General features: G+C 33.3%; 1 protein-coding gene across 2 annotated transcripts in view; it reads right to left on the bottom strand.

Annotated features, from left to right (window-relative positions):
- The window catches only part of LOC136040769 (zinc finger protein 883-like), a 31,543-nt gene extending 21,206 nt beyond the window's left edge, over window positions 1-10,337 (bottom strand). The window contains exon 1 of one of the 2 annotated variants that reach the window (XM_065725089.1): window positions 10,230-10,337. The gene's annotated coding sequence lies outside the window, so the exon portion shown is untranslated. Of the gene's footprint in view, window positions 1-3,278; window positions 3,680-10,229 lie in introns of those variants that run through there. The other variant, XM_065725088.1, reaches the window with a different exon arrangement.
- Between the last annotated feature and the right edge of the window lie 4,875 nt (window positions 10,338-15,212).

Below are 15,212 nucleotides of genomic sequence, written 5' to 3'. Positions count from 1 at the left end.
AAATCATTATAGACGTTATATTATGAATTTGCGCCCCCAACAAAATTTGAGGGCACCTAGGCCCCCTCCCACGCTCACTTGTTCCCAGAGTCAATGGATCAAAATTTTGAGATATCCATTTTGTTCAGCATAGTCAAAAACCCTAATAATTATGTCTTTTGGGACAACTTAATCCCCCACAGTCCCCAGGGGAGGGGCTGCAAGTTAAAATTTTGACCATTGTTTACATGTAGTAATGGTTATAGGGACGTGTATAGACATTTTCAGTGGGGCTTTTTCACGTTAAAGGGGGTTCGGGGGAGGAGGCTATGTGGGATGATCTTTCCATAGAAGAATTTGTCATAAGGGAAGAGAATTTTCATTAAGGACCAAATAATTTCCTAGCATTATTAAAAAAAAACGAGAAAATATATATAAAAAAGTTTTCTCAGGTGCAAGTAAGGAGCAGTATTAGAACCTAAAATGAACAAAAATTATGACATATATAAGGGGGTTCATCTCCTCCACAATATCTCACTCTTTACACCAAAGTATTTTTAGTAATTTCAACTGTTTATTCTATGGCCTTTCTGATTCAGAGGTCATTTTTAAAGAATTGGGACAAAACTGAAGCTTTAGTGTAAAGAGCAAGGTATTGATAGGGGGAGAACCCCCCTTATATAAGTAATAAAAATATACATGTAGAAATGGTTATAGGGACGTGTATAAACATTTTCAGTGGGGCTTTTTCACGTTAAAGGGGGTTCGGGGGAGGAGGCTATGTGGGATGATCTTTCCATAGAAGAATTTGTCATAAGGGAAGAGAATTTTCATTAAGGACCAAATAATTTTCTAGCATTATTAAAAAAAAACGAGAAAATATATATAAAAAAGTTTTCTCAGGTGCAAGTAAGGAGCAGCATTAGAACCTAAAATGAACAAAAATTATGACATATATAAGGGGGGTTCGTCTCCTCCACAATACCTCACTCTTTACACTAAAAAGTATTTTTAGTAATTTCAACTATTTATTCTATGGCCTTTGTGATTCAGAGGTCATTTTTAAAGAATTGGGACAAAATTAAAGCTTTAGTTTAAAGAGCAAGGTATTGATAGGGGGAGAACCCCCCTCATATATGTAATAAAAAGAGTTTCGTTACATAAGTTGATTCATAAGTTACATATATTTATTACTAATTAAAACGTTTGTAAAAAATAAAAATAAAAAGTTCTAGTTGCCTTTTTAAGTAACCAAGAACTGGAGTACATCTAGGCCTTCTCTCCCACCCCTTTTTTTTATCAGAATCGCCTGATCAAAACTATGAGAAAGCCATTTAGCCAAAAAAAAATAATATGCAAATTTTGTTTTAATTTTTCATGTGCAATGAGCCAAAATCCAAACATGCATTAATAAAAAACGTTCAGAAATTAAATAAAAAAACAAGTTTTTTAACTGCAAGTAAGGAGCAACATTATACTTTAAAACAAACAGAAATTATTCTGTATATGATAGGGGTTGTCACCTCCTCAACGCCTCACTCTTTATGCTAAAGTTTTTAATTGTTTTAAAAATAGAGTTGTGAGAAAGAGTCAAACTTTAGCATAACGAGTGAGGCATTGAGGAGGTGACAACTCCTTTGCACCAACTGTCTCCAAAGCATATTCAAGCCTTTGACTTATTAGGGAACTATTACTAGCTGGTCATGCAGGATCTGTTTAAGCTACAACTGTTACGGGGGGGGGGGTTAATTTTAAAGTTATTTACAGGGAGGTTTCTTATAAAGTTAAGGGGTTTCTTATAAAGTTAAGTTGGATTGTAGTATGGGAGCTTTCTAGTTAAGGGACATGGAGTGAGAGGGTTCTATTGACAAATTTCTATAATCATGAAGACAAAATCATTGTCATGACGTTCAGGTCTCCCGAGTTGGGCAGATTCCCTTGGGAACGATCCAGTAGACAATAGGAACTGTACCTGGTACCTTGACTCAAAGACAAACACAATTATCGACAATAATTTTATTTTCTTACTTCATATACAACTTCAGGTAAAATGACTTCAATGAACGATAGCAGTATAATGTGCATCAAAGACTGAGTACAAAAAACTGAATACGCTCCTAACTTTTGGTTCACCTTATATATCCAGAATCAACCCGGATTTCTAAATTAAGCACTGGGTAGACTGACCTCAGAAATGTTGCAATACAACTCTTCTTTTGGTTATAAAACATATGGCCTAACCTCCTTGCAAAGATTTATTACAACGAGGGTTTTCACCTCCAGTTTATTGACCAGACCAGAAAATAGAAATCTGGTTTCTAATTGGCTTTATTCAAAAGTTTGAATCTAATTTTGGTTGTCTATAAAGTATCATTTTTTGCTTGCAGTAAGATTTGTACCAAAGGTAAAAAGTATCATTTTTTGTTTGCTATAAAACTTGTGCCAAAAAGCACAAATCTTAATATGTATAAGAGATTCTGTAATAATGAATTTACAGTTTAAAATCTTAATATGTATAAGAGATTCTTAAAAACCTTCTAAAGTGAACGAATGAGAGATTTGGTTTTGAGTTCTGAAAGGGGGAGGGGGGTTGCTGGTCCATATGTTACACAACTGTAAGACAAGAACCTTCCTAGCTGGTCTTTTTTGAAAAGTAATACAGCCTATAGCTGATTGAAGATGTACAAAGGAGGACCACTAAATGTATTATTGGCTTGGTAAGAAACCATATAGTGTAAGAATATCTATCCTTAAGTTACCTTCATTGACTTTCCAATGCAGATGCAGCAACATACTTCTAACATAAGAATATGTTAAACCACCCCAAAACAAGCTCTCTACTCAGGTAAGCAATGAAAGACAAACACAAGGCAATTCCAAGACAGTTCACAAGCCTTTTGTGAACTAATAATGTTTTACTAATAATGTTAACTAACAGGTATTCATTTAGACAGTAGAAATAGGATTGCTAGCTAATAGAAATATTGGCTTAAAATTCTCTAATAATTTACTTCAACATGTTTTAAATTTGTCAGATATTCTCTAGCAATGTTAGCAGACAGTTTTTAGTTGGAAACACTATTGTTGGGAAAATTGTTAGCTAACAGTTTTCTGTTTGGAAAGTTGAATGGTAATATCCATGCTTTTCTTTTTTAATTTTGTAGATTTACTTTCTTCATAACATTTTTGTATTTAAGAAAATAATAACTACCACTCCTGAATAAGCTTCAAATGGCAATTTTTTGTAGTAAATATTTATATTAACATAGTATTTAGATATCTAAGAAAAAAAAACTTACCTCTAGAGTCAGAATTTCATCCTGAATCAAAATATAATATTTGTTTCTGTTTCAGATTCAATTTGAACCTGACCTTTCCCAAATATTTAGTCCATATATACAATTCATATGTATTTGTTGATTCTTGATTTAGCCATCATCAATTCAATTTAGGGTAAAAAGCCACTATCCAATTGAGAAAAATTATGTAATAGTAAAACTGTCATACCTTGTTACCAAAGAGAAATGGAGAAAAATTGTACGTATCAATGCATAACTAAAAAACTAAGCTATGTATCAATAAGGTTATTATTAAAGTTATTTAAGATGAAATACTTAAAATTATTAAGTTTATTCACTTATCTACTAGAACCTCTTTTTAAATACCAATTATGCTATTTTGATGTATATGTCCTTTCAGTGTTTCAGTCTCTAAATATGCAACTGTTATTGGTTGATATCCATTTTATAATTTACAAACATTAAAAAAGTTTTTCTTTTCAATGTTTGTCAAAACAAAGACCATGTTTTTAATTTATGCTGATAAATTATTTGTGAAAATTCCACCAAGAAGGCAGGGCTCTTGTTACTGCCCTTACATTACATCATGCAGGTATTTTACCCTCTGGGTAAATCAGTTTTAGGTAAAATTCTACTTTAGCTACTTTTGGCTATTAAACAGTTTGTGGTAACAAACTGTAGTAAGGAGCAACCTGGATCAATAGTAACCGAAACTTTGAAAAATGGAATTTTGATACCAATAGTTACATCAAAAGAATCGCATTTTAATGCTGATTTTAAATATATAAATTAAATCAAGATCAGTTATACCCATCAAAAGTTACAAGCCTGAGAAAATTCGCCTTATTTTAGAAAATAGGGGGAAACATCCCCTAAAAGTCATACGATCTTAACGAAAATCACACCATCAGATTCAGTGTATCAGAAAACTTCATTCTAGAATTTTCAAGACCCTATCTACATTATGTGGAATTTTCGCATTTTTTGCCAGAAGACAAATTATAGATGCATGTTTATTTGTTTTTTTTTTTTCCCCAGGGGTGATCGTATTGACTCAGTGGTCCTTGAATGTCGCGAAAGGACTCATTCTAACGGAAATTAAAAGTTATAGTGTCCTTTTTAATTGACAAAAAAAATTGTAGGGCATCTGGCCCCCTCCCATGCTCATTTTTTCCCCAAAGTCAACAGATCTAAAATTCTGAGATAGCCATTTTATTCACCATAGTCGAAAAACCTAATAACTATGTCTTTTGGGACAACTTACTCCCCTGCAGTCCCCTTGGGAGGGGCTGCAAGTTACAAACTTTGACCTGTGTTTACATATAGTAATGGTTACTGGGAAGTGTAGAGACGTTTTCAGGGGGATTTTTTTGGTTGGGGGGGGGGAGAGTTGAGGGGAGGGCTTACGCGGGAGGATCTTTCCATGGAGGAACTTTTCATGGGGGAAGAGACTTTAAATGGAAGGGGCGCAGGATTTTCTAGCATTATTTAAAAAAACAATGAAAAAATAAATATGAAAAGTTTTTTCTACTGAAAGTGACAATCAACATTAAAATTGAAAACGAACAGACATTATAACGCACATGAGGGGTTTACCTCCTCGTATTACCTAGTTCTTTATGCTAAAGTATTTTTAGTAATTACAACTACTTATTCTATGGAGTTTGTGATTCAGGGATCATTCTTAAGGAATTGCGACAAAATTTAAGCTTTAGTGTAAAGAGCAAGGTATCAACGAGGGGCGAGCCCCCTCATATACGCAATAAAAACATACAAATGCAGAAGTTTACTATGTAAGCTAATTTGTAAGTTACGTATATTTTTTACTTATGAAAAGGTTCGTAAAAAATTTAAAGTTAATGCCTTTTTAAGTAATCAAAAACTTGGAGGGCAACTAGGCCTCCTCTCTTGCTCCTTTTTTCTCAAAATCTTCCAATTAAAACTATGAAAAAGCCATTTAGCCAAAAAAAATCAATATGCAAATTTTGATTTAATTATTTATGTGAATAGAGCCAAGATCAAAACATACATTAATTCAAAAACGTCCAGAAATTAAAAAAAAAATGTTTTAAGTTTTAATGTTGTTGCTCCTTACTTTCATTTAAAAAAACTTGTTTTTTTTTGTTTAACCTAGGAAAGGGGTAAGGTTAGGAAAATGAAACTTTCAGGGATGGGTCTAAATACTAAATCATGTCTTGGGAAGGTATTTTGAAGTACCTACCTCTACTCCTTCTCTCTCTAGAGGGTCTTGAAATTTGTCTACACAGAAATATTGCAATTTTTATTGCAGGGCATTGAGGAGGAAAAGCCCCTTTCATATATGGAGTAATTCCTGTTTGTTTTAAGTTTTAATGTTGTTGCTCCTTACTTTCATTTTAAAAAAACTTGTTTTTTTTTGTTTAACCTAGGAAAGGGGTAAGGTTAGGAAAATGAAACTTTCAGGGATGGGTCTAAATACTAAAGTATGTCTTGGGAAGGTATTTTGAAGTACCTACCTCTACTCCTTCTCTCTCTAGAGGGTCTTGAAATTTGTCTACATGACAGAAATATTGCAATTTTTACAAAACATTGTATCTTAATTTTCAGTCATCAGTTTCTTTTTCTCTGGCTTTAGATCTGAAAATACAATTCCTGTTATTTGAGTAGAAGTTCAGCTATACCAATGTTTTTTTTTCTTCAAAATTAAAGAAATGTATTTGCATGTCTTTTAAATCATACAAATATGGATTCACCTGTTGTGATGCTAAAAACAATCTTCAAGTACTTCATTTAAGCAGAAGATCTATTTAGCAAGGTTTCACTTTTATAACACAGATTTTTGTCATCAAAAGTCAGGACCTTCTAGAGGAAAAAGGAGTAGAGGTAGGAACTCCAAAACACCTTCTGAGGATATACCATTATTTTTATGAGGATAAGCCATTATTTTGTAAAAATCCTTTTAAGTTTTTCACTCAACCCTGGAACATATGGTAGAGAAAAAAAATATCTTTCTTTTCTGTTGTTTCCCGAATATTGTCAGAAAATTCTAGAATTTTTTTTCCTTCTTTTCGAAAAAGTCTGGTCAATTAACCACCCTGGATAATGGTTACTTACTAAAATCTCTTTAAACAACAATAATTCCTCCTCAATAAATTTTGGAGAACAAATTCTAAAAATGCGGTCAGTTAAGGATATGATAAACAACAAATATCTGTAAATCTTAAAATCCAGACTATTTTCATTTTTTAAAAGAAGGACATCCAGAAAAGGAAGTTTATTATCCTCTTCTAATTCTATTGTAAATTTAAAATCCCCTCCCCAAAAATTAAGATGTTCTAGAAAAACTTTTTAATTCCTCCATCCCATAATTCCATACTGAAATTATGTCATCCATATATCTCCCCCGAAATTTATGCTTTAATAAGTATGAATCTAATGCTATTGTTTCAATATTTTCTACAAAACAATTCGCTAATAAAGGACTTAAAGGGGCCCGCATGGGTAAACCATTTACTTGTTCGAAAAAAAACCCCTCTGAATTGAAAAAAAAAATAAGAGAACATGTTGTACAACCTAACTAAATTCATAATTACACCAACTTTCAAAACTGTTTCACCACTAAGTAAGTCCAAATTTCTTAGTATCTTTCTCTCAAGAAGAATTTCTGCAGCTTTTACATCAATACTTGCATACATTGACACTATGTCAAAACTTGAAATTATAGAATTTGAAGAAATCTCAACTTCTTTTAGTTTTTTTTTACAAGTTCTGACGAATTTTTAATGTAAGAAATTTACTTAATGTAAGTAAAATTCTTAAAAGAATTTTACAAGATAATGGCTTAAAGGAAGGTTTAAGAGGTAGTAATACTTTGGCTAGTTTTTTAAATTCTGGAAAGGATAGGACTTCCATAGAGTAACAAAGAGAGGTTTATAAAATCCCATGTACTTGTGGAAGCTCTTATGTGGGATGTACTAACCAGAATTTAAAAACGAGATTGCTACAACATCATAATTCTATTTCATCATCTTTAAAACAAAATACCAAACTTGAAGATTTCACGTTGTCCCTCTTGGAACATATCTTTAATTTTCCAAATCATTTTTTTTCTTTGAAAATATTTCTTTGATTTCTAGGGACCAAGGTTTAAAGCAGATTTTCAGGGAAACAATTGAAATTAAAAAATTCTATACAAGAATAATTCCACAAACAGAGATACAGGTGAATTTGGATTGAACTTAATTTATGATAACTTACTGAGGTCAAATAAAGTAAATATCACCTCACCTAAGAGCTATGACCTCTGTCCACATAATATGTCAGATAATTCTAATGAACTGGAACCAAAAAGGTCAAAGAGATTTGCCTCTGCTGTTGCATTGAAAAAAATAAGAGCAATAAACTATATGTAATTAGTTTATTAGGTATAAATTTTGTTTATTTTTATTCATGTCTTTTAGTTTAACTGCTGATGATGAACACTGTATATGTGCTGGAAATATCCAGTTAAATAATTTTATATCTATTCACTGTCAATAAAAAGGTATCATCCCTATTTTGAACTGCAAAATGTAGTATTAGGCTATTTTGTGGGAAATGAGTGATAACTCATACTTCAATTAAAAATTTGTCATTTTTAAGACCTCAAAAAGTGCTTAAATTTCAAGTAGAAGCAATTATTGTATTTTTGAAAAACATAAAAAAAGGCATCAAGTGGTATTTTCACTTTATTGGTGAGTCAGTTATATGAACTGTCATAATTTTTGAAAATTCATCATTTTTAAGAGCTTAAAAAGTACTTAAATTTGAATTTACAGTAGAAATGATTATTATATTAACAAAGAACATAAAAAAGGGCAAAAAGTGGTATATTCACTTTATGGGTAAGCCAATTTAATGAACTGTAATAATTTTACCCATACTTTAGCCTGTAGACCCATCTGTGGAAGTTTCATTTTTCTAACCTACCCCTTATCTAAGATAGCTAAAAGTAATTAAAGCAGAATTTTACCCAGTTTTAACAAGATTTACACAGGTATATAATCTGTATATACAAAAAGAAAGAAAGGTAACATCTTTGAGGGTCTGGGTAAAATTCTAGTTAATTGACTTCTTGCTGTCTCAGAAAGGGTTTAGGTTAGAAAAATTAAACTTTCAGGGATGAATCTACAGACTAAAGTGTGTCCTGGGAAGGTATTTTGAACCAACTACCTCCACTCCTTCTCCCTCTAGAGGGCCCTGACCTTTGATGACCTTTAAAAATATGTGTGTTTTAAAAGTGAAACTTTGCAAAATAGATCTTCTGCTTGAATGAAGTACAACAAAATAGTTTTCAGATTCACAACTTTGCTCAATCCAAATTTATAATGTTTTAAAGATATGAAAATACTTTTCCCAAATTAAAAAAAAAAACATTCATAAGGCTCAAAATTCTGTTCAAATAACAGGAATTGCATTTTCAGAACTAAAGGCAGCAAAAAAGCAACTAGTAATGGAAAATTCAGGTAAAATGTTGTTTTGTCAAAATTTCAATAGGTATAATTCTAGTTAATTGACTTCTTGCTATCTTGGAAAGGATTTAGGCTAGGAAAATAAAACTTTCAGGGATGGATCTACAGGCTAAAGTATATCCTGGGAAGGTATTTTAAAGTACCCACCTCTGCTCCTTCTCCCTCTAGAGGGCCCTGAAATTTGCCTACATGACAGGTCTATACCTATTGTAAATTTGAGAAAACAACATTTTACCTTAATTTTCAGTTACTAGTCACTTTTTTGCTGCCTTTAGTTCTGAAAATGTAATTCCTGTTATTTGAGTAGAATTTTGAGCCATATCAATGTTTTTTTTTCAAAATTCAGGGAATCTGTTTACATATCTTTAAAACCTTGTAAAATGGGATTGAGCAAAGTTATGAAGCTGAAAACAATTTTGTTGTACTTCCATTAAGCAGAAGATCTATTTTGCAAGGTTTCACTTTTATAGCCCACATATTTTTAAAGGTCATCAAAGGTCATGGCCATCTAGAGGGAGAAGGAGTGGAGGTAGTTGCTTCAAAACACCTTCCCAGGACATACTTTAGCCTGTAGACCCATCCCTGAAAGTTTCATTTTTCTAACCTAAACCCTTTCTGAGATAGCAATTAACTAGAATTTTACCTTTTGGTAAAATTCTAGTCAATTGACTTCTTGCTATCTCAGAAAGGGTTTATGTTAGGAAAATGAAACTTTCAGGGATCTATCTACAGACTAAAGTATGTCCTGGAAAGGTATTTTGAAGCAACTAACCCCCCTCCTTCTCCCTCTAGAGGGCCCTGACCTTTGATGTCCTTTAAAAATATGTGTGTTATAAAAGTGAAACCTTGCAAAATAGATCTTCTGCTTAATTGAAGTACAACAAAATTGTTTTCAGCTTCATAACTTTGCTCAATTCCATTTTATAAGGTTTTAAAGATAGCCTATGCCAATACATCTCCTAAATTTTGAAAAAAAAAACATTGATATGCCTCAAAATTCTACTCAAATAGCCTAACAGGAATTGTATTTTCAGAACTAGAGGCAGAGAAAAAGCAACTGGCAACTGAAAATTAAGGTAAAATGTTATTTTGTCAAAATTTCAATAGGTATAGACCTGTCATGTAGGCACAATTTCAGGGCCCTCTAGAGGGAGGAGTGGAGATGGGTAGTTTAAAATACCTTCCTGGGACATACTTTAGCCTGTAGACCCATCCCTGAAAGTTTCATTTTTTAACCTAAACCCTTTCCGAGATAGCAAGAAGTCAACTAACTAGAATTTTACCCAGCATATTAAATATTTCGCAACTATGGACTATTTTACCATTTGGGGCACCATAGAGGGCTCAAAATAGAATTTGCCCTAGAAATCATGATGTATTCACTTTCATCCTACCTAAAGTATGTTGTGAACTTCGAGTGTACCCTATTTTTTTCACGCCTAGCTTATACCAAACTACAAACCACAATGCTTGAATCTTTCCTCAAACATATTTCTGTAATTAGGCTACTAGTCAAAAATGGCAAAAAACTAAAACCAGGGTTGTTCATCGATGAAAAAATAAAAGTCAGCAGCTGAAAAGTTAGCAGCTAAATCACTAGATTCGTGAAGAAACTATCAACTAAAAATTAATTAAAAATATAATTTTGCTGCTTTAACGCTCATTATCAACGTAACGAACTGCTAATTTTTTCTTTAGCATGTTCTACAAACAGGCACCTATTGGAAGAGGGGGAAATTACCCCCTAGATGCTGCCAAATATCTTAAGATTGATGTTTTTTTCCAGCAAAAATCACTGTCGAAGTTGAAATTTTGGAAACATATTTTAGTATCATTATGAAAAAAAATCTTTGTTCCCTCTTTTTATTTTTCCCATTGGCTACCTTTGGCTTATCCCCCAATCAGTAAAAATTGGTTATCGGTGGCGTAATTGGAATATTTATTTTTGGTTCTTATAAGTTTTTCCTTGTCCATTCAAAACAATAGTTTTTTCCCAAAGAATAAAGAAACTATTTCTTTTTACATTAGCTGAGCTAATATACTTACTGGGACACCAGCGACAATTTTGGAAAAGTCTTTTTTTTATTTTCATGAACAAAATTGTTTCTCTCCACATAAGTTTTGAAAAACTCTTCGTTTTACTGTTTCTTTCAAACAGTTCGTGGTAACGAACTGTAGTAAGGAGCGATCCGGCTTAATAGTAACCAAAACTCTAAAAAATTGAATTTTGATATCAATAGCTACATCAAAAGAATCGCATTTTAATGCTGATTTTAAATATATAAGTTTCATCAAGTTTAGTCTTAGCCATCAAAAGTTACGAGCCTGAGAAAATTTGCCTTATTTAGGAAAATAGGGGGAAACACCCTCTAAAAGTCGTAGGATCTTAACGAAAATGACACCATCAGATTCAGCGTATCAGAGAACCCTACTATAGAAGTTTCAAGCTCCTATCTACAAAAATGTGGAATTTTGCATTTTTTGCCAGAAGACAAATCACGGGTGCGTGTTTATTTGTTTGTTTTTTTTTTTTTTTTTTTCCCCAGGGGTCATCGTATCGACCAAGTGGTCCTAGAATGTCGCAAGAGGGCTCATTCTAACGGAAATGAAAAGTTCTAGTGCCCTTTTTAAGTGACCAAAAAAATTGGAGGGCATCTAGGCCCCCTCCCACGCTCATTTTTTTCCCAAAGTCAACGGATCAAAATTTTGAGATAGCCATTTTGTTTGGCATAGTCGAAAATCATAATAACTATGTTTTTGGGGATGACTTACTCCCCCACAGTCCCTGGGGGAGGGGTTGCAAGTTACAAACTTCAACCAGTGTTTACATATAATAATGGTTATTGGGAAGTGTACAGACGTTTTCAGGGGGGATTTTTTTGGTTTTGGGGGTAGGGTTGAGGGAGGGGGCTATGTGGGAGGATATTTCCTTGGAGAAATATGCCATGGAGGGAAAAATTCAATGAAAAGGGCGCAGGACGAATCTGGTCACGTTAGAAAAAAACGTCAAATTAAGAGTTTAATATACAATGCTGGGTGTTCGGAGCCTCTCTATTATGGAGTATAATTCGAAAATAACACAACTATACGAGCGATAAAACATATATACCACAACCATAACTCAACTAACGAAAGAACTGCTAAGAGATAACACAACTATAAAGCGAAAACAGGTGAAAACTAACGGGAAAATAAACGAACTAAGAGGTGGAAGGGGCCCAGAGAAAAAATATAATCCTTTTTCAATTTTGAGCCTAACTTCCGCAAAGGAGTAATAATGTCAGAAGCCCCGAAATACCGAATTATTTTCTTTTCAAACAGTTCGTGGTAAGGAACTGTAGTAAGGGGCGACCCGGCTCAATAGTAAACGGAACTCCAAAAAACGGAATTTTGATGCTAAAAGATACATCAAAAGAATTGAATTTTTACGCTGATTCTAAATATATAACTTAACCCTACTATAGAAGTTTCAAGCTCCTATCTACAAGCCTGAGAAAATTTGCCCTATTTTGGAAAAAGGGGGAAACATCCCCTAAAAGTCATAGAATCTTAACGAAAATCACACTATCGCATTTGGTATATCAGAGGACTCTATAGCAAAAATTTCAAGCTCCTATCTAAAAAATGTGGAATTTTGTATTTTTTGCCAGAAGACAAATCACGGGTGCGTGTTTATTTGTTTGTTTGTTTTTTTTTTTGTTTTTTTTTTTCCAGGGGTCACCTTATCGACCAAGTGGTCCTTGAATGTCGCGAGAGGGCTCATTCTAACGGAAATGAAAAGTTCTAGTGCCCTTTTTAAGTGACCAAAAAAATTGGAGGGCAAATAGGCCCCCTCCCATGCTCATTTTTTCCAAAAGTCAACAGATTAAAGTTTTAAGATAGCCATTTTGTTCAACATAGTCGAAAACCATAATAACTATGTCGTTTGGAAATGACTTACTCCTCCATGATCCCTGAGGGAGGGGCTGCAAGTTACAAACTTTGACCAGTGTTTACATATAGTAATGGTTATTGGGAAGTGTACAGACGTTTTCATGGGAATTTTTTGGTTTGGGGGGTGGGGTTGATGGGAGAGGGCTGAGCATGGGAGAGGGAGAAACATGAAAACGTTTTTTCAAATGAAAGTAAGGAATAGCATTGAAATTTAAATCGAACAGAGATTATTACGCATATGAGGGGTTCTAAAAATACTTTAGCGTAAAGAGCGAGTTATTTAGGAGATAAATACCTCGCTCTTTATGCTAAAATATTTTTAGTGATTTCAACTATCTATTCTACGGCCTTTTTGATTCAGGGGTCATTCTTAAAGAATTGGGACAAAACTTACGATTTAGTGTAAAGAGCGAGGTATTAACGAGGGTACAAACCCCCTCGTACACATAATAAAAATATAAGAATATAAAAGTTTGTTACGTAAGTTAATTCTTAAGGTACGTATATTTTTTACTAATAAAAACGTTCGTTGAATATTAAAAGTTCTAGTAGCCTTTTTAAGTAACCGAAAAATTGGAGGGCAGCTAGGCCTCCTTCCCCACCCCTTATTTCTCAAAATCGTCTGATCAAAACTAAGAGAAAGCCATTTAGCCAAAAAAAAAATTAATATACTAATTTCATTTCAATAATTTATGTGCGGAGAGCCAAAATCAAACATGCATTAATTCAAAAACGTTCAGAAATTAAATAAAAAAAAACTAGTTTTTTGTACTGAAAGTAAGGAGCGACATTAAAACTTAAAACGAACAGAAATTACTCCGTATATGAAATGGGTTGTCCCCTCCGCAGTCCCTCGCTCTTTACGCTAAAGTTTTTAATTGTTTTAAAAAGTAGAATTGTGGCAAAGAGTCAAACTTTAGCGTAAAGAGCGAGGGACCGCGGAGGGGACAACCCATTTCATATACGGAGTAATTTCTGTTCGTTTTAAGTTTTAATGTCGCTCCTTACTTTCAGTACAAAAAACTAGTTTTTTTTTATTTAATCATTAAAAAAGATCGAAGGAATGTCTTTTACTCTCAATACATTCTCGTTTATTGGCAATAATTGTCCATTCTACTACTAAAGCCGAGGGGCCTTCGCTCCTCTGTTCCATTTGCATTACAGTAAAAAACAATTTTAATGACATTCATTTAGGTAAAAAAAATTGTAAACAGCTAAAACACCGGCAGGTTCTGACAAAGTTTTCTTACCACCTCAAGCAGATAACATGTTTTAGTGAGGAGGCACTACCATGAATTTACGTTACCAGACAAAAAAAAAAAAAAATACAGTTTCTATAGCAACATCCGTATTGAACGAGCGTAAAAAAATCTGTTGAGGCAAACAATCACCTTCTAAAGAGTTAAACTTACATAACTAGAGTCAGATAAAAGTGATTTTTTTAGGGAATATCAGTCGCAGGATGAAACAAAAGAAGTGAATAAGGGAGTCGAACTCATTTGTTCAGTGTCCACTTTCTGTCAAGAACTACAAGGGTACGAGCAATGTATTATTTTGTTGCATCTATAGCAAACCGTTTCTTTAAGGTAAATTGATTAACTTGACCCACTGGTGGGGCGAGGCAATATTTTGGTGGGTCGTTGACAATTACACTCTTCAGCTAACTATACTTTGGAGCCTTAGTTGTGAAATATTTTTTTTAGCTGAACGAACTCACATTCATTTACATTTAAGAAGCAAAATGATATCTTAAATTGTTTATATTTTTCATGTGAACAAAGTCACATTCATATGCATTTAAAAAGCAAAAAAAAATATGATGGTATTGCAATGACGTCATATATTGTTCAAAAGGTTTTGCATTTAGAGAATAGTTTTCATTATCATGCAATATGCCTATAGGACTACCCAAAAATATATACAAATTTAATAGTCTTTAAAGCATCCTTCGGGTGAATAGACGAAATATTTTATATGACAAAACTTAAATATCACGAGGGGGAATCGGAATTTTAAGAACGCCTGGGATGAGCATCGGCCTGGGAGCCGCAGCACTAGGAAATGGAAGTGATATAAGGAACTTAATCATCTGCATCACAACTGGGAGCATAAAGCCACCCACAAAGTTCTTGCAATTCACAAGAGAGTTTCAGAATGAAACAGGGTTGTTATCAATTTGTGCATGGGCTCCAATTTTTCTTCATAATTTGGAATTAGCCGACATTCCCCATTCAAAACAATCACTTCTAGGTCTATTGTCTGCGAAAAACGATTGTACAGTCCAGTAACCAACAAATAGAGCCAGAAATTGTAATAGAAGTGTTTAACCATTGTTCAAGCAAAAAACGTTCAGTTATATATTCAATTGCCAGCTCGTGTTCTACTAGGATACAGCAGGAAGTGCTTAGCAGTACTAACAAAACCTTTACATTTTATAAACATTGTCTTTCTCATTGGGTTATATGTAATGAAATAGTAGATATAATGGCTAAACTGGACAATCGACAGATCT

This window comes from Artemia franciscana, chromosome 21 (assembly GCF_032884065.1).
Source record: "Artemia franciscana chromosome 21, ASM3288406v1, whole genome shotgun sequence".
Classification (NCBI taxonomy): domain Eukaryota; kingdom Metazoa; phylum Arthropoda; class Branchiopoda; order Anostraca; family Artemiidae; genus Artemia; species Artemia franciscana.
This window is presented reverse-complemented; position numbering and strand designations above follow the sequence as displayed.